The sequence below is a fragment of the Pleurodeles waltl genome, chromosome 12, assembly GCF_031143425.1.
Source record: "Pleurodeles waltl isolate 20211129_DDA chromosome 12, aPleWal1.hap1.20221129, whole genome shotgun sequence".
NCBI classification, from domain to species: Eukaryota; Metazoa; Chordata; class Amphibia; order Caudata; family Salamandridae; genus Pleurodeles; species Pleurodeles waltl.
This window is the reverse complement of record NC_090451.1, coordinates 4,457,461-4,475,636: the sequence shown is the minus strand read 5'-3', so window position 1 is coordinate 4,475,636 and position 18,176 is coordinate 4,457,461. Positions and strand designations below refer to the sequence as shown.

The following is an 18,176-nucleotide window of genomic DNA, read 5'->3' as shown; positions in this document are numbered from 1 at the left end:
CTATTAGAAAATAGTGAGAGTTAGAAAAATAACCCTCCCCAAGACCCTGAAAAGTGAGTGCAAAGTGCACTAAAGTTCCCCTAAGGACAAAAGAGTCGTGTTAGAGGAATAATGCAGGAAAGACACAAACCAGCAATGCAACAACTGTGGATTTCCAATCTAGGGTACCTGTGGAACAAGGGGACCAAGTCCAAAAGTCACAAGCAAGTCGGAGATGGGCAGATGCCCAGGAAATGCCAGCTGCGGGTGCAAAGAAGCTTCGACTGGACAGAAGAAGCTGAGGTTTCTGCAGGAACGAAAAGGGCTAGAGACTTCCCCTTTAGTGGACGGAACCCGTCTTGCCTTGTAGAGTCGTGCAGAAGTGTTTTCCCGCCGGAAGGACGCCAACAAGCCTTGCTACACGCAAATCGTGCGTTTGGCGTTTTTGGACGCTGCTGGGGCCCAGGAGGGACCAGGAGGTCGCAAATTGGACCTGCAGAGACAGGGGACGTCGAGCAAGACAAAGAGCCCTCACTGAAGCAGGTAGCACCCGGAGAAGTGCCAGAAACAGGCACTACGAGGATGCGTGAAACAGTGCTCACCGAAGTTGCACAAAGGAGTCCCACGTCGCCGGAGACCAACTTAGAAAGCCGTGCAATGCAGGTTAGAGTGCCGTGGACCCAGGCTTGGCTGTGCACAAAGGATTTCCGCCGGAAGTGCACAGGGGCCGGAATAGCTGCAAAGTCCCGGTTCCCAGCAATGCAGCCCAGCGAGGTGAGGCAAGGACTTACCTCCACCAAACTTGGGCTGAAGAGTCACTGGACTGTGGGGGTCACTTGGACAGCGTCGCTGGATTCGAGGGACCTCGCTCGTCGTGCTGAGAGGAGACCCAAGGGACTGGTAATGCAGCTTTTTGGTGCCTGCGGTTGCAGGGGGAAGATTCCGTCGACCCACGGGAGATTTCTTCGGAGCTTCTGGTGCAGAGAGGAGGCAGGCTACCCCCACAGCATGCACAAGCAGGAAAACAGTCGAGAAGGCGGCAGGATCAGCGTTACAGAGTTGCAGTAGTCGTCTTTGCTACTATGTTGCAGGTTTGCAGGCTTCCAGCGCAGTCAGCGGTCGTTTCCTTATCAGAAGGTGAAGAGAGAGATGCAGAGGAACTCGGCTGAGCTCATGCATTCGTTATCTAAAGTTTCCCCAGAGACAGAGACCCTAAATAGCCAGAAAAGAGGGTTTGGCTACCTAGGAGAGAGGAAAGGCTACTAACACCTGAAGGAGCCTATCAGCAGGAGTCTCTGACGTCACCTGGTGGCACTGGCCACTCAGAGCAGTCCAGTGTGCCAGCAGCACCTCTGTTTCCAAGATGGCAGAGGTCTGGAGCACACTGGAGGAGCTCTGGACACCTCCCAGGGGAGGTGCAGGTCAGGGGAGTGGTCACTCCCCTTTCCTTTGTCCAGTTTCGCGCCAGAGCAGGGGCTAAGGGGTCCCTGAACCGGTGTAGACTGGCTTATGCAGAATTGGGCACATCTGTGCCCAACAAAGCATTTCCAGAGGCTGGGGGAGGCTACTCCTCCCCTGCCTTCACACCATTTTCCAAAGGGAGAGGGTGTCACACCCTCTCTCAGAGGAAGTTCTTTGTTCTGCCATCCTGGGCCAGGCCTGGCTGGACCCCAGGAGGGCAGCTGCCTGTCTGAGGGGTTGGCAGCAGCAGCAGCTGCAGAGAAACCCCAGGAAGGGCAGTCTGGCAGTACCAGGGTCTGTGCTACAGACCACTGGGATCATGGAATTGTACCAACAATGCCAGGATGGCATAGAGGGGGCAATTCCATGATCATAGACATGTTACATGGCCATATTCGGAGTTACCATGGTGAAGCTACATATAGGTAGTGACCTATATGTAGTGCACGCGTGTAATGGTGTCCCCGCACTCACAAAGTTCAGTGAATTGGCTCTGAACAATGTGGGGGCACCTTGGCTAGTGCCAGGGTGCCCTCACACTAAGTAACTTTGCACCTAACCTTTACCAGGTAAAGGTTAGACATATAGGTGACTTATAAGTTACTTAAGTGCAGTGTAAAATGGCTGTGAAATTACGTGGACGTTATTTCACTCAGGCTGCAGTGCCAGGCCTGTGTAAGAATTGTCAGAGCTCCCTATGGGTGGCAAAAGAAATGCTGCAGCCCATAGGGATCTCCTGGAACCCCAATACCCTGGGTACTTCAGTACCATATACTAGGGAATTATAAGGGTGTTCCAGTAAGCCAATGTAAATTGGTAAAAATGGTCACTAGCCTGTCAGTGACAATTTGGAAAGAAATGAGAGTGCATAACCACTGAGGTTCTGATTAGCAGAGCCTCAGTGAGACAGTTAGTCACTACACAGGAAACACATTCAGGCACACTTATGAGCACTGGGGCCCTGGGTTACCAGGGTCCCAGTGACACATACAACTAAAACAACATATATACAGTGAAAAATGGGGGTAACATGCCAGGCAAGATGGTACTTTCCTACAAAGCCCTACAGAGTCTCACTGTACACTATTGAGCCTTACACCCTGCCCGACAGCCAGGCGCCCGCCACCATGACCGCTCTCGTCTGCTCAATATGGCTTGGACTGAACCCCAAGATGTAACACAATTGCGTGGCTCATTAGTGCATAAAAGTCGCTGTCTCATCTCTACATACACCTGACACAAAAATGAGTGCCTCCACTGTATATTTTGCCTAGCACGATATGAGTGCTCTCATCTTAACAAACCACCTTTTGCCATATGATTCGCACCAAAGGCCGACCATAAATGAGCTTTTAGCCCTGAGCTGCTGGTGTGGTAACTTTGGGGTTGCCTTGAACCCCCATCGGTGAGCTGCCTATGCCCCAGGACTGAGACTTGTAAGTGTTTTACTTACCTCCTAATCTAACGTTTACTTACCTCCCCCAGGAAATGTTGATTTTTGCACTGTGTCTACTTTGAAAATAGCTTATTGCAATTTTTACAAAGGCTGTACATGATATTGTTTTCATTCAAAGTTCCTAAAGTATCTAAGTGAAGTACCTTGCATTTAAAGTGTTTAATGTAAATCTTGAACCTGTGGTTCTTAAAATAAACTAAGAAAATATATTTTTCCAATATAAAAACCTATTGGCCTGGAGTAAGTCTTTGAGTGTGTGTTCCTCATTAATTGCCGGTGTGTGTACAACAAATGCTTAACACGACCCTCTGATAAGCTTACTGCTCAGCATTTTTGCTACACTCAGCGGCTGCTCTGAAATCTTGCGAGTCGCGTAGGTCCATTGGTGTATAAGCGGCTTCAGAGTTTACACCTGCCGGCTGTGCGACGACTGCCTCTGGATCAGGGTCCTCCTGAAAGCCCATATCTTCATAGACTTGTGAATTCGGTGGTGCAATACAGTTTTCATCATCTTCACTGTCGATGAAGTTGATTGAATCATTTAATTAGTCTTTCGAGGCTTCGCGGCCGTCGCCTTCAACCTTAATAGGGGATTTCAGTTGCGGCAAATCCTAGAGGCTGAGCTTTTCAAGCCGCTCGCAAACTTCCTTTTGAAAATCGGTAACGTTGGAACCCCCATCTGTAGGGGCAGCCAGCTGTGCATTCTCATCCACACCAGAGGTGTTAGGGACCGATAATATCTATTGATAGTGTTCTGGGCACCTGAGGAGGCGGCTTTTCTGGTGAGCGGACTGTATCTCTTCATAATGCCTTGACAACCTATTTCAGAAATGGTTCTCGGTTTGGCGTGCTGCTCTGGCCGGCTCCTTATATGTATTCAATGGTTCAAAAAGGGCGTACGCCTCTACAACATAGCGGTCACATGCTCACCTTGACGGCTCTGATACGTTGAGGGGTTACACGTAACAGTAACCATATGTCATGACCTTTGCAGCATTTGCCCAGCCCCTCTTTTTGGATTAGTTGGTAGGGTGGAGGTTTGTCATTACAACCCCAATGCTCTGCCCTGCGAGGTGGCCCCCCAGGCAGCCACTCGGTCCTGAATGTCTGACATGTCCACACTTGTCCTCTTAGGCCATGAAGCATGCCGCACACCTGCACAGCCGCCATTTCACACAGTCCATAGACCTACACACAAGGGACAGCATCAGGGCACGTGACTAACACAGCATCACATCATGTCACAACCCACGTGACTCACCTACGTCATTACTTACGTCATCACGGGGCAGGGTACCCACGTCATTGCCTACGTGATCACGGGGCGGGCACCTGTCAAAAAGTTTGATGGAAGGTATCCCCTTATACAACTGAGGGGCAACTTCCTGAGACAGTCAGATTGTCCTCGCATTCGGTAGAAATGTAGTGAACTATAGAAGTTTCATATTTAATAATCCAACCACCTCTACTAAAGAAAGCGGCCAGAGCTCTGATTTGACAACCGGTCTTTTGTGTTATTCATGTGTCAGATTCTCTGAGTTTCTAAAGCAATTTCACCTTAAATAAGAAGATTAATCCGTTCAGCTTTGCTGCCCTCTGACAACGAAGACTGAAAGGACAGGGTTTTAGCTATCAGTATCTTTGCAGCACTGTTATGTTTCAATGGCACCGGTGATACCAGCCACAAGGTTTGCACTGTCACCCCTAAAGTCTTTAGTCATTGAGGGTCACCTGACATAAGCTTTCAAGGTAAGTCGAACAATTAAATTTATATTTTTGTTAACAGCATTTTCTCACCAAGCCTGAGCGAAGTTTTATTACACCAGCAAGATCTGCGAATTTCACACCATGCAATACTCACAGAACTTCATGAATTTCATCAGTGAGAAATTAATTTCTCACATTTTTTTTTTTTTTTTTACAAATGAGAGACAGCAAACTACTCCCCTCGCTAATCTCACAGTCGTTTAAGCACAATAAATCCACTATACCTCACAGCATTATAACACATTTCTGTGAAACAATGTTTTTCTGTTTCACACAGTTGTAGTTTTTACCAGCTGAGCCAACTGTCCGGACTACTGCAAAGAACCGACCTTGGTCTAACATTCGGGGCAATAAACCAGGGCCTCTTTCAGAAAGGGTTAATCTCCCGTTTTGTGAATGATTTCTTAACAAGTAGAAAGTGCAGGATTGGCCGCTGCAGACCCCGGAAAATCCCCAGTGGGTTGAGGGTCTGGAGATGCTACTAGCGCTGAAAGGACTGAGGGATTCACTGTCCTACCGAACAGCAAAACAGAACTGAGGCACTGACTTACAGTTCCCACGTCATCATGTACAGGATGTGCAGCTGCAAACACGTACTAGTTCTTGCTATGGAGCCAGATCTCGAAGTACTGGAGTAATTCACGATTCTTTTCAGAAGTGGCTGCACATACGTTCACCCGGTGTGTCAGCTGCCGGTGCAGCCCTGCAGGAGGAGATCCAGAACATAAACCTGTGGGTGGAAATGCGTCCGAGTCGCTCCGGCCTCTCCGTGATATCATTCCTCGTGGTTTCCTTAGTTCTGTATCCTTGTGAGTCAATGTCAGTCGTGAGACAGACTAAATGATTTACTATCAAAGTGAAACTCACACAGTAATAATGAAATTATATTATTGCACAAAAATATATACTGCGTTGGCCGGGAATCGAACCCGGGTCAACTGCTTGGAAGGCAGCTATGCTCACCACTATACCACCAACGCTTGCTACTATTGTAGGAGCTGCTTTCCCTCTGAGAAATAACACAAGCCCGCCGATATCTTCACAGAAGAGTTATTCTGCAGCTAAGGCGAGCATTCCCGCACAGACTTTTCACTCCACTCACCCGTCTAAGAGCCCCCAGATAGTCCAGTTTTAACAGCCCCTCCGCGGGACTGAGCACCAATAACTGAAGCCATCAATTCTACTCAGACAGAAACCAGCAGCATCACCCAAACTCCGCAATTTAATCGTATGCTGACTTCCCTCCGGTCCTAGCAGTAGGTTAGCCTTAGTATTATGGGCGCCAGGGTCAGAATGGACATGAGCCCCAGAAACCACTGGTCCTCGGTGCCACTCTACCTGCTGCACGCCCTGTGGCCTAGAACAGTGAATTCGACCTGTCGAGGGGCGGTAAACCAACCTGCAGGGGGAGATCCGTGGTGTCAATCAAGGGTTATCCAGCTCCAGACAATCTGTTTTAAGGAAAGCGATGGTGCCCCCTCCCCATTTCCCCACCCACACACGCCACCCAACCTCACCATTATTTCAAGAATCTCTACATTGTCACTAGAAAGAAGCCCGGCACAGAAGAGAAGCTTTCAGAGCTGCCGGGAGAGGGTTGAACCTTCAGTTTACAGAAGCCGAATAGTCCACCAGACTCACCGCTGCATTAAAGGGACCTCACGGGCCTCTCGGAGGTAGAATGTACCAAGAATCCACCCGAGGTCCCTGGGGTCCGCACATCGACTTCACGCGCTGGAAAGAACAAGATGGGACCTGTGCTGGGGGGCTACAGGCGGGGGAGAACCACCTCATTCTATGGGGCATCCTTTAATACACCCCGTCTGGCCAGGGGTTCCTGGGGTGATGGAACATCATCCCAGAGACCCCCCCATATCTTGTCTGAATGCTGAATAAACACGCGGGGAAACTTGCGGGAAAATGCGCTCTTATCACTGGCCGGTCAGACCCTACTAGCTGGCTGCTGACCGGGGCATCCATTCCAGGTTTTCCCGGGTCAGTGCGTGATGTGCTGCTCCAGTCCAAGTTTTTAGTTTGAATTCTGGGAGTTTTAGTTTTATTTATTCCATTATAAAACAGGACTACAAGTCCAGAATTCAAAGTAAAAAAAACTCGGATTGGAGCAACACATAAAGAATGGACCTGGGAAACTTGGCAGCTATGCTGGTGCCACCCTGGAGGGTTGGTACCACAGAGTGTGGCATGTTCTAGGGGTGGAAAACCTCACACATTCTGATACGGGTCCGGATGCCGTATCCCACTGGTGGGGGCCCTGCTCCTGACGTTAGTTTACAAAAGACCACACGGGCCTTACATGCCCAAGAGCACACGAGTGGTACTACTGCAGCCTGGGGCAGGAAGGAGAGATGGACTACAGGGAAAGGCGCTGCTGAGCTTCAGTCCTTCCGGTTTCACCATCACGAACGGGTCAGTTTTTGAGAAAACACATTAAAGTGGGGAACGGGAGAGACAGAGTGTTTCTCTTCATGTCTGGAAACGTGTAAATGTTATTCTTAAAAAGAAATCAATAAGGGGACCAATCACAGCAACAAAAACGAAACGCCGCATCAATGCATCGAAGCAAGGTAGTCAAACGACAATTGCTGAACCCTGCAAGCTCCGCATGCCATGATTCACCATGGTATCCAACCGAACCCCCCCCCGCCCACAGCGCCCAGCTCACTGACACAACTTCATCTGAAGCAAGGTTAACCCACTGACAAAACCTCACCTGAAGCCCAACTCACTGACACAACCTCACGCAAAGCAACCCCAACTCACTAACACACCTCACCCGAAGCCCAACTTACTGACACAACCTCACCTGAAGCAAGCCCAACTCACTGACACAACTTCAAGCGAAGCAACCCCAACTCACTAACACAACCTCACCGAAGCCCAACTCACTGACACAACCTCACCCGAAGCTCAACTCTCTGACACAACCTCACCTGAAGGAAGCCAAACTCACTGACACAACCTCACGAGAAGCAAGCCCAACTCACTAACACAACTTCACGCAAAGCAACCCCAACTCACTAACACAACCTCATGCGAAGCAACCCCAACTCACTAACACAACCTCATGCAAAGCAACCCCAACTCACTAACACAACCTCATGCGAAGCAACCCCAGCTCATTGACACAACCTCACCTGAAGCAAGCCCTGACCAGCCCACCCCTGTGGGTGCACTGATATCTGTAGTAACTGACAACACCCTCCAATGGTCGCTGCCCCTTAAAACCTAGTGAAAACACATGCACAGCTGCAGAGGCACACAACTGTGTTTAGACCTTCTACAACCCCCTCCTGCCTCCCATGAATCAGTGATCTACTCTTCCTCACAGTGGCTTACACTTCCTGAGACAAACAAGCCCCACATAGTACAGCAGGACTCGTCTTAAGCACATCAGCCGGATTGTGGGTGTCCACAAAGGCATCAAACCTGTGAAGAGTCTCAGACTGAGGACCTGCACCTACACTGCACCACACACCTCCCCCCCTGTCCTACTGACTAACAGAGCACCATGTGGTAACCCTGCATTCAGAGGTGGACTCACTGACCCGGTGGCGCATATTCTAAAGTGTTCACAATTTCAATACCGGACTACACCGGTCCAATCCCTAAACACCAGCACACAACCTCACAATTAGAAGAACCAGTGAAACGATCGACAGCCTCAGCCGGGCGCACACTGAATGTGTTTGTCGCTTCCAAAAAACTTGCAGCAACACTCTGCTCTTTGTCAAGAAGAATGAGAGGCCAAGAAGGTGACAGATGTGTGTTATAGTTTCAAGTTTAAATTTATTGGCACAGTTAGTTAAAACCATTGCAATTCAAACATACATATTTGTAGAAATACTTAGCATACTCACTGTATTAAATAGAGACTCATAAAAACATAAAATGCTTGTTTAAACTAAAACTTATCATAATGATCAATTTGTGCATGACTAAAATGTTCTCTACTGATTCCAACCTTACTCTTGGTCTTAAATTTAGGACTTTCTTACTCCCGTGCAAAACTGTGATTGTAGATGAGTAGGGCTCAGGGAATACTAAAAATGACGAACACTAAGTTATACCTGAGACTGTTTTCTGGCTGCAGCTAACCTGTTGGGTGCTTTACTAACATAAAATGATAACCCGTGCGCACTCGGCTTAGACTTTATTCTCTAGTTCTTTCTGGGCCTGTACCATAAATTTGGTCCCCCGACAAGAAAAGAGTATTGAGAGTCCGCTGAGCCAACTGATGACGGCTGGACTGCATGTTCAATATCCTAAAAATATTTTTCAGATACAATATCCTGTAACCTAGCAACACCGGGCACACACAGAAAATGTGTTCTAATGACTCCTGTCTGTATCCACACAGTCAACAGGAATGCGTTGGATCTTGTTGTCTCCATGAAGGGACCATGGGCCAGATGTATCAAAGGTTTTTACCCATTCTGTGTCTATGGGAAAAAGTGTTTGTACATATGTCCCCATATCTTTCATTTCCATCAACCCAAATCGAAAGAGCATGAACTAGTGTTCCAGCAACTGGTTGAAGGATGCTGCTAAATATTCCTGTACCCGTAAGGTTTTGTAAGATGTTGTTACAATCCTGGTGTGCTGTCTTCTTCTTCCCAATTTTTGTTTGTCAGAATTTAAAGATTTTATCTTAGTGACAGCATTTGCCTTCCGGTAAATCTCCTTTTTGCCCAGGTTCTGCTCCCAGGCTTCTGGCAGACCTAGCACTTTAAAACAGTTGTTTAAATGCTGACCACAGGTGCCTTTATTGTTGTGACCCTGTTGCTCCTCGATTTCCATCCAACATAGGTTATTTAAGGTACCAATCTCTGCTGTACGCATCCTCCAGCATAATTTGGTGAAAGCACATTTACTCTGAAATTCGTAGTTTTTCAGACCCAATTCTAGGCAGACCTGGACTGGAGATGCTGGTCGGGGTATCCGAAAAACCATTTTGTAGGCCTTTGTCTGGACTTGATTGAAAAAAACTGCCTCCTTCCCCAGCATGATTTCGGCGCCATAAGTGACAGTCGGCATTAGTCGTGCTGCCGTGACTGAAAGGAGGTGTGAATATGACGGGCAGCTCAGTTTTTGTTTTAGTATTTTGAAGCCATAGGTCAATGAAAGGGCTTTAGCTTGAGCAACAGCAAGCTGTGGCTTGAAGGTCAAGAGGCGGTCCATGGTGAATCCCAAATATTTGTATGTGGGGGCAGCCTCCACCCGGGTTCCCTTTATGAACCATGAAGAAGATTTGTACTTTATGTCTACTAGGCGGCCAACCTTAGTTTTACTCAAATTCAATTCCAGACCTTGCATTGTTATGTATGTATGAAATGCGTTGATGCTATGCTGTAGGCCGACTTGTGTTTGGCTGAGTATGACTGTCGTCTGCATACTGTAGCCATGCTATTCCTTTCTTGGGCAATATTGGCGGATGGCTGTTTACCGATGCTAGAGCCTCAGCTAGGTCGGCAAGATATAAGTTGAACAGCGTAGGAGCTAATACATTCTTGTTTTAGTCCTTTTGCCATCAATATTCTGTTGGTGAGGTAGCCACCTTCTTCGATTTTTACTTGCGCCCAAGTGCCTATGTACAAGTCCATCATTGCATTGAGAAGGCTACAGGGTAAGCCCCAACCTTTCAGTTTGTCCCATAGGTGGGTTCTTGGTACGAAATCAAACCCTGCCTTTAGATCAATAAAACATGTGAATAGCCTTTTCTTCTTAAGCCTGGCTTTGTTTCCCAACAGAGCCAGGGTTGCCAGGTTAGTGGAGGCTCCCATACCAGTTCTGAAACGTGTCTGGCATTGTGGAATTAGATGTCTGTCATGAATCCATTCTGCTAGTAGTTGCAGTAAACATGCTGAGTAGAGTTTTATTTCCACATCTATCAATGCTATTAGCCTGTAGTTTGAAGGGCTAGCGGGGTTGCATGCTTTATATATTGGATGGATGATACTGCCTTTCCATGCGTCTGGTAGACCCGTGGTGCCCTGGGGGTCATCAAAAAGCAGCATCATATATTGTGCCCAGAATGAAGGGTCTCCTCTAAATAGGGCATTTGGCATTCCGTTCCGGCCAGCTGAGCCTTCCAGTTTTAATTTCTTTATAAGGCTTATCACCTTTTCGATGTCGATGCTCTTTAGTGTGTACTTTTGTTCATTTTGGTTTATAAGTAAATCTGTTTGCGTTGTCTCTCTGAAACCAAAGTTATCTTACTTGGGTCATTGGCTGACTGAGTGGCCTCCTCCTTCATATGGTGTACTGGGCGTGAGAACATTGTTTGTATGTGGGCTTCCCATGTGGCCGCATCAATTCCGGTGTTCATATGTCGATTTTTTTCCCCTGATTTAGTACATTTATCAGTTCCCAGAACTTTTCATTATTTTTCTGTTTGTTGGACATGAGCAGCTTGGTCCACAAATCCTCATGATAGCTCCGTTTTGCCATCCAGCAATTTTTCTTGTATTTGGCTCTTAGCTCAGAGAGCCTTGTGTTGTCAGATTTCCTTCCCCAGCGTGTGTCCTTTAGGACTTCTTTTAATTCTCTAGAGACTTGATTTTTCTGATTATGCAGTGTTTTGTTAAACCATGGCTTTTCTGCTCTGCCGCTCTTAACTTTGTTTTTTGTTTCTATGACCTAAATTGGGAGACTTTTTTTGATGGAAAATGTATTCATTAAGGAATCACACAAGTGCGTCCTATCGGTCACTCGTTCTCCTAGAGGATGATTTTCTTGTTCCTGCATTCTTAGTGTTTCTTTAAGCTCATTAATTGTGCCAGCACTGCGGTACACTTCTTCCATTACTATACCGAGGCCTGGCCCCTTCCATTTAAATTTTTTTGTGTCATAAGTCACTGGGGCTGAAATTATGATATTGGCAGAGGGTAGCCGGTTCCATTCATTCTGGATCTTAATGAGTTGTGGGAAGTGATCGCTCTCAGTGCGTTCTTGGATCCTATATGCTAAAACCAATGGCAGTGCAGTTTCATTGATAAATGTAAAGTCGATGTTAGATTTTTTTGTGCCACTTAAGAAGGTTACTTGTGCGGATGAAGCATCCTCAGGAAGAGGAATCAGGCAACGCAAACACAGGGTTTCAAGCTTTGAGTTAGTGTATGTTCCATTTAGAGGTTTTGTGCTGCACTTTCTCAAATCAAGGTTGAAATCGCCAGACAGAATGAGGATTGCGTCCTTATTTTGCTTCTGCAGCATTTTTACAATGCTGATCAACGTTTCCATATTTTCTCTGTTTTGCATTTTATTAGGATGATTATATACATTGATCAGTAGTAGGGTTCTGTTGTTGCCTAATGGAGCCCAGTGTTCCAACATAGTTGGTAGCAGCCAGTCAATGCCCAGGTCGATCTGTTTGATCACCCAGTTGATTTTCGTGGAGCAGTATGTTGTAAGGCCCCCCTTGGGGTGTCTGTGACTTTGAGGTTGTTTTGCAGAGACGTCTATCCCTGAATGTCCAGAAATGTGTATTGGCTCCATGCACCATGTTTCCTGCAACATGAAGATTTCAAACTGCTTTAGGAAACCCAGTGCCAGCTTATTGGTAACCAGGTTTTTTAGAGCACAAGTGTTCCAGGAGCATATGGGGATATTGTAGGAAGTTGGCTCTGTATGTACTATTTCAAAGTAAGAAATAGCATGCACAGAGTCCAAGGGTTCCCCTTAGAGGTAAGATAGTGGCAAAAGAGATAATTCTAATGCTCTATTTTGTGGTAGTGTGGTCGAGAAGTAGGCTTATCAGAGGGTAGTGTTAAGCATTTGTTGTGCACACACAGGCAATATAAGAGGAACACACACTCAAAGACAATTCCAGGCCAACAGGTTTTTGTATAGAAAAATATATTTTCTTAGTTTATTTTAAGAACCACAGGTTCAAGATTTACAAGTAATACCTTTCATTTAAAGTATTTCACTTAGGTAACTTAAGAACTTTGAATCAGAAAAATAGCATGTACAGTTTTCACAAAAATGGCAATAAGCTTTTTTTAAACTAGACACTGCAATTTTCAACAGTTCCTGGGGGAGGTAAGTATTTGTTAGTTTTGCAGGTTAGTAAACCACCTGCAGGGTTCAAAGTTGGGTCCAAGGTAGCCCACCGTTGGGGGTTCAGAGCAACCCCAAAGTTACTACACCAGCAGCTCAGGGCCGGTCAGGTGCAGAGGTCAAAGTGGTGCCCAAAACGCATAGGCTTCAATGGAGAAGGGGAAGCCCCGGTTCCAGTCTGCCAGCAGGTAAGTACCCGCGACTTCGGAGGGCAGTCCAGGGGGTTTTGTAGGGCACTGGGGGACACACAAGTCAGCACAGAAAGTGCACCCTCAGCGGCACGGGGGCGGCCGGGTGCAGAGTGCAAACAGGCGTCGGTTTGTAATGGAGTTCAATGGGAGACCAAGGGGTCTCTTCAGCGATGCAGGCAGGCAAGGGGGGGGCTCCTCGGGGTAGCCGCCACCTGGGCAAGGGAGAGGGCCACCTGGGGAACGCTTCTGCACTGGAGGTCGGATCCTTCAGGTCCTGGGGGCTGCGGGTGCAGGGTCTTTACCAGGCGTCGGGTTCTTAGAAGCAGGCAGTTGCGGTCAGGGGGAGCCTCTGGATTCCCTCTGCAGGCGTCGCTGGGGGGGCTGAGGGGGGTCAACTCTGGCTACTCACAGGGTCGTAGTCGCCGGGGAGTCCTCCCTGTAGTGTTGTTTCTCCGCAGGTCGAGCCGGGGGTCTCGGGTGCAGACTGCAAAGTCTCATGCTTCCGGCGAGAAAAGTGTTGTCTTTATTGCAAAGATGTTTCTTCTTTGGAGCAGAGCCGCTGTCCTAGGGAGTTCTTGGTCCTTTTAGATGCAGGGTAGTCCTCTGAGGGTCCAGAGGTCGCTGGACCCTGTGGAACGCGTCGCTGTTGCAGTTTTTCTTGAAGCGGGGAGACAGGCCGGTAGGGCTGGGGCCAAAGCAGTTGGTGTCTCCGTCTTCTCTGCAGGGCTTTCAGGCCAGCAGTCCTTCTTCGTCTTCAGGTTGCAGGAATCTATCTTGCTAGGTTCTGGGAGCCCCTAAATACTCAATTTAGGGGTGTGTTTAGGTCTGGGGGGTTAGTAGCCAATGGCTACTAGCCCTGAGGGTGGCTACACCCTCTTTGTGCCTCCTCCCTGAGGGGAGGGGGGCACATCCCTAATCCTATTGGGGGAATCCTCCATCTGCAAGATGGAGGATTTCTAAAAGTCAGAGTCACCTCAGCTCAGGACACCTTAGGGGCTGCCCTGACTGGCCAGTGACGACTCCTTGTTTTTCTCATTATCTCCTCCGGCCTTGCTGCCAAAAGTGGGGCCGTGGCCGGAGGGGGCTGGCAACTCCACTAGCTGGAGTGCCCTGGGGTGCTGTAACAAAGGGGGTGAGCCTTTGAGGCTCACCGCCAGGTGTTACAGTTCCTGCAGGGGGAGGTGAGAAGCACCTCCACCCAGTACAGGCTTTGTTACTAGCCACAGAGTGACAAAGGCACTCTCCCCATGTGGCCAGCAACATGTCTGGTGTGTGGCAGGCTGGTAAAACTAGTCAGCCCACACTGGAAGTCGGGTATGTTTTCAGGGGGCATCTCTAAGATGCCCTCTGGGGTGTATTTCACAATAAAATGTACACTGGCATCAGTGTGCATTTATTATGCTGAGAAGTTTGATACCAAACTTCCCAGTTTCCAGTGTAGCCATTATGGTGCTGGGGTGTTCGTGTATGACAGACTCCCAGACCATATACTCTTATGGCTACCCTGCACTTACAATGTCCAAGGTTTTGCTTAGACACTGTAGGGGCATAGTGCTCATGCACCTATGCCCTCACCTATGGTATAGTGCACCCTGCCTTAGGGCTGTAAGGCTTGCCAGAGGGGTGACTTACCTATGCCATAGATAGTGTGAGGTTGGCATGGCACCCTGAGTCATTTTCTCCCCACCAGCACACACAAGCTGGCAAGCAGTGTGTCTGTGCTGAGTGAGGGGCCTCCAGGGTGGCATAAGACATGCTGCAGCCCTTAGAGACCTTCCCTGGCATCAGGGCCCTTGGTACCAGGGGTACCAGTTACAAGGGACTTACCTGGATGCCAGGGTGTGCCAATTGTGGAAACAAAGGTACAGGTTAGGGAAAGAACAGTGGTGCTGGGGCCTGGTTAGCAGGCCTCAGCACACTTTCAAATCATAACTTGGCATCAGCAAAGGCAAAAAGTCAGGGGGTAACCATGCCAAGGAGGCATTTCCTTACAGATTTTTTCTGAGTTTTCATCAGGACCAGTTATGATTGTTGTCGTTTAAAATTTGCCTTCCAGCCTGTTTGACTGTCGAGGGCATACCGATGAAGAACTGTTGGTGCGTGCCGTTATGAAGCATGCTATGATGCTTTACTATAGCCTTAGATCCCGCCGTAGCGGGCTCTACCGGCTATTAAAGGCCCGCTCGGCTCGGGCATTTAACAAGGGAGAGGGACTTTAATAGCCGGTAGAGCCCGCTACGGCGGGTTCTAAGGCTATTAGAACATTCTGCCACACAGGGCAGAATGTTCCATTAAAAAAAAAAAAAATGTTCACGGAGCCAGAGGGGATTAATATCCCCTCTGGCTCCATGAGGCTTTGTTCACAGCTGTTGCTGTGAACAAAGCAAACATTGGAATGTTGGCGCTGCGGGCTTTTACCGGCCAGTAAAAGCCTGCAGCACTCCATTGTTTTCAATGGAGCCCCCAGCATTCCAATGTTCTAATATTGTCAAATGTTCCCGATTACTTGGGGAGGTTTCTACTTCCACGGCCCCTTTTAAAATTGATCTGCCCTTCTTTTGTTGCGGTATTAAAAGATTAGTATGTCCGGGCGGTTCTAATTTTTGCAGGACGATGCCCCATGAGCTGAACGTACCTTGATATTCTAGATCTGTTAGGTGACAGATGTGTGTTATAATATTGTAACACCACACCACACATACACAGCACACACAACACAAAGCAACAGAAGGTAACATAACAACATATGATAACAGATATGTTGGTTCACTTAAATGCTTAAGTAGGTTTAGATCATAAGCATGTTAAAAGTGCCTTTGAATATACAATATACAATTGTTCACTTCCACCCCCCTGGGTATCTGAGTACCTCTGGGTCTTGATCCCAACGCTTTATTTTTTGTCTTAAATGTTCAGAGGTGACAAGTTAAAACCATCTGCTCTGTATATGCGAAGATCCTGGAGGGGGCTGAGCAGAATGTGTCAGGAAGGAGAGTAATGCAGAGCGAGGCATGCAATGTAAAAAGACAGGGAGAAACAGAGCCTCAAATGAAAATGTTATTGCACCCAAAGGGTCCTCTCCAGATGGTCTCACTCCTCCAGTCTTAAGGGTGAAGAGCGTTGTATACGTGTTTGTGGTCAGTCATTGTTTAGTCGCTTGAGTGTTTGTGGTCAGTCACGTGAACTAACTCAACGCACCAGTATTATATGCGAAAATAAATCTGAGGGACATTCTAAGAAATCTGCAGAAAGGAAAAGGCCAAAATGCAAAATACATATATACATCTCATGAAGTACCACGCACTGTGTTTATGTACAGAGATCCATAATGTTTGGTTTGAACCCTTCTTGGTAAAAATAGGTTCTCTGGTCTCACATAAATGCATCGCATAATGTGTGCATTACCGCAGAAATATTTCTGCTGAATCACATATTTTATCAATAATGACAGGGCTGTAGAATTTCACTAAATAAAAAGGATTAAGGACTCTTTTCCGTGTGAAACAGTAGAGATCCCAGTGGAAAAGTAGTAGGCCTGTAACTCTGTGGTCCAAGGTTCGAAGTCGTCCTCTGCTAGTCATTTTGACTTCCAGCACCATATTTTCATTTAACAGTTCATGATTAGTTCTGTATTATCTTCCGCTGAAGGAAAACGTAATATTTTATTTTCCACTCCACAAGTGGAAAGAATGATGCATCATATGCGGCTATAGACTTATACGACAGCGCCATCTACTGTCTATCAATTGAAGTATCCAACGCATTGTTTAGATAATAACTAGCAATGTGGGGTGAGGTAAGGCTGCTACTTCCTGTTAATGTAATACAGAATTGTGGCATAGCATTATTTTTGTTGCTCAATGCAGCTAAAACACTTGCATTTTTCCCAAAGGGTACATTATAAATGATGCGAAGCTTCTAAGTACACATTAGAAGCAGGTTTCCAGGTAATCTATGAGAGCTTGGTCCACATTTATGTTTATATAAAACAAGAGTTTTTAAATGCAATTATTTTTTTAATTGAGAAATTAGGGTAAATTCATGGGAGTCAATTTTGGAGTTTAAAAGAACAACTTTTTGACCCCGACGTGATTTGAACACGCAACCTTCTGATCTGGAGTCAGACGCGCTACCGTTGCGCCACGAGGTCTACTGTTCTGTTCAACAGGATGACTGAAAAGTAAGCAAAATGATTTCTTGCTCGTCAAACTTTCCAGAGTAATTAACGAGATTAAAGTACATGAAGCTATTCTACAGGCCTGGCACTAGGTCACTCTAAAGTAAACATTTACAGTCCATTCAATAACACAGACCATCCATGCGATATGTATTACTACATTTTCATGACACCCTTGTACTTGCTTTGTTGCTGGCGCTGCTAATTTATAGTCCTGTCAAGTGTGACATAGACTATGAAAAACACATTTCTTGTATCATCAGCAGCGAAAGATCAGACATTTGTAACACAAGTCAGCCGAGATCCCATAAACTCAGCAAACAGAGTTTTTTGTTAATATGCCACTCTCCTCGAGGGCACAGAGTCAGAACTCTGCCTCCTTGGCCACAATTGTTAGTAGCTTTGCTTTGGTGGGCGCACTGTTACTGGGTGAATGGGAGAGTCACGCATGAGTCCAAGTGGAGAGATGATTTTGGAGTGAACTGTGCCAGTGGACATCACTCAAGTGTGTCACGGAGAATACTCAAATAGCGACAGAAAATGCTGCCCGCCCCGAAATATCCTTGCACAGGGATACCTTGTTGAAGTTGCTACTCGCGCTAGGAAATTCTCCTCCTTAACTTTTCAGTTAATTTCAAGTATTTTCTATCCTTTGAAGGGTGTGGCCCCAGGAACATCACAATGGTATCTATCAACAGTGCAGCAGGTGCAGTGGCACTGAGGTTGTTGAATTTGAGCGGACCACTACATCCCAATTAGGCTTTTTGCTACTTAACCAGAGGACATGGATGCATTTCCCTTGCTTGCATGAGGGCACCATGTACCCTCACTGCACCACTGGCCAAGATATCCATTGCAAAGGTTTGTACTAATGTTTAAGTCAGGCAAGGAAGGAGTGCACATGACCTAGATTTTGATAGATGATATCACAATTAATAAAAATAAGTTAGATGACTATGACTAGTGGGAGAAAAATGTGAAACAGAAATCTATAGAAAAAAAATCACTGGCAGATTGAACTTGCCACTTTTCACGACTGTATTCCACTTGTTGGATTTAGTGGAAT

At 46.9% G+C, this 18,176-nt stretch overlaps 2 non-coding genes across 2 annotated transcripts; both read right to left on the bottom strand.

Annotated features, from left to right (window-relative positions):
- Window positions 1–5,571: 5,571 nt before the first annotated feature.
- TRNAG-UCC (transfer RNA glycine (anticodon UCC)) lies at window positions 5,572–5,643 on the bottom strand. The gene has a single exon. It is a non-coding gene; the product is annotated as a tRNA-Gly (tRNA).
- An 11,368-nt stretch (window positions 5,644–17,011) lies between these two features.
- On the bottom strand, window positions 17,012–17,083 carry TRNAW-CCA (transfer RNA tryptophan (anticodon CCA)). Its single transcript has one exon. It is a non-coding gene; the product is annotated as a tRNA-Trp (tRNA).
- Window positions 17,084–18,176: the final 1,093 nt, after the last annotated feature.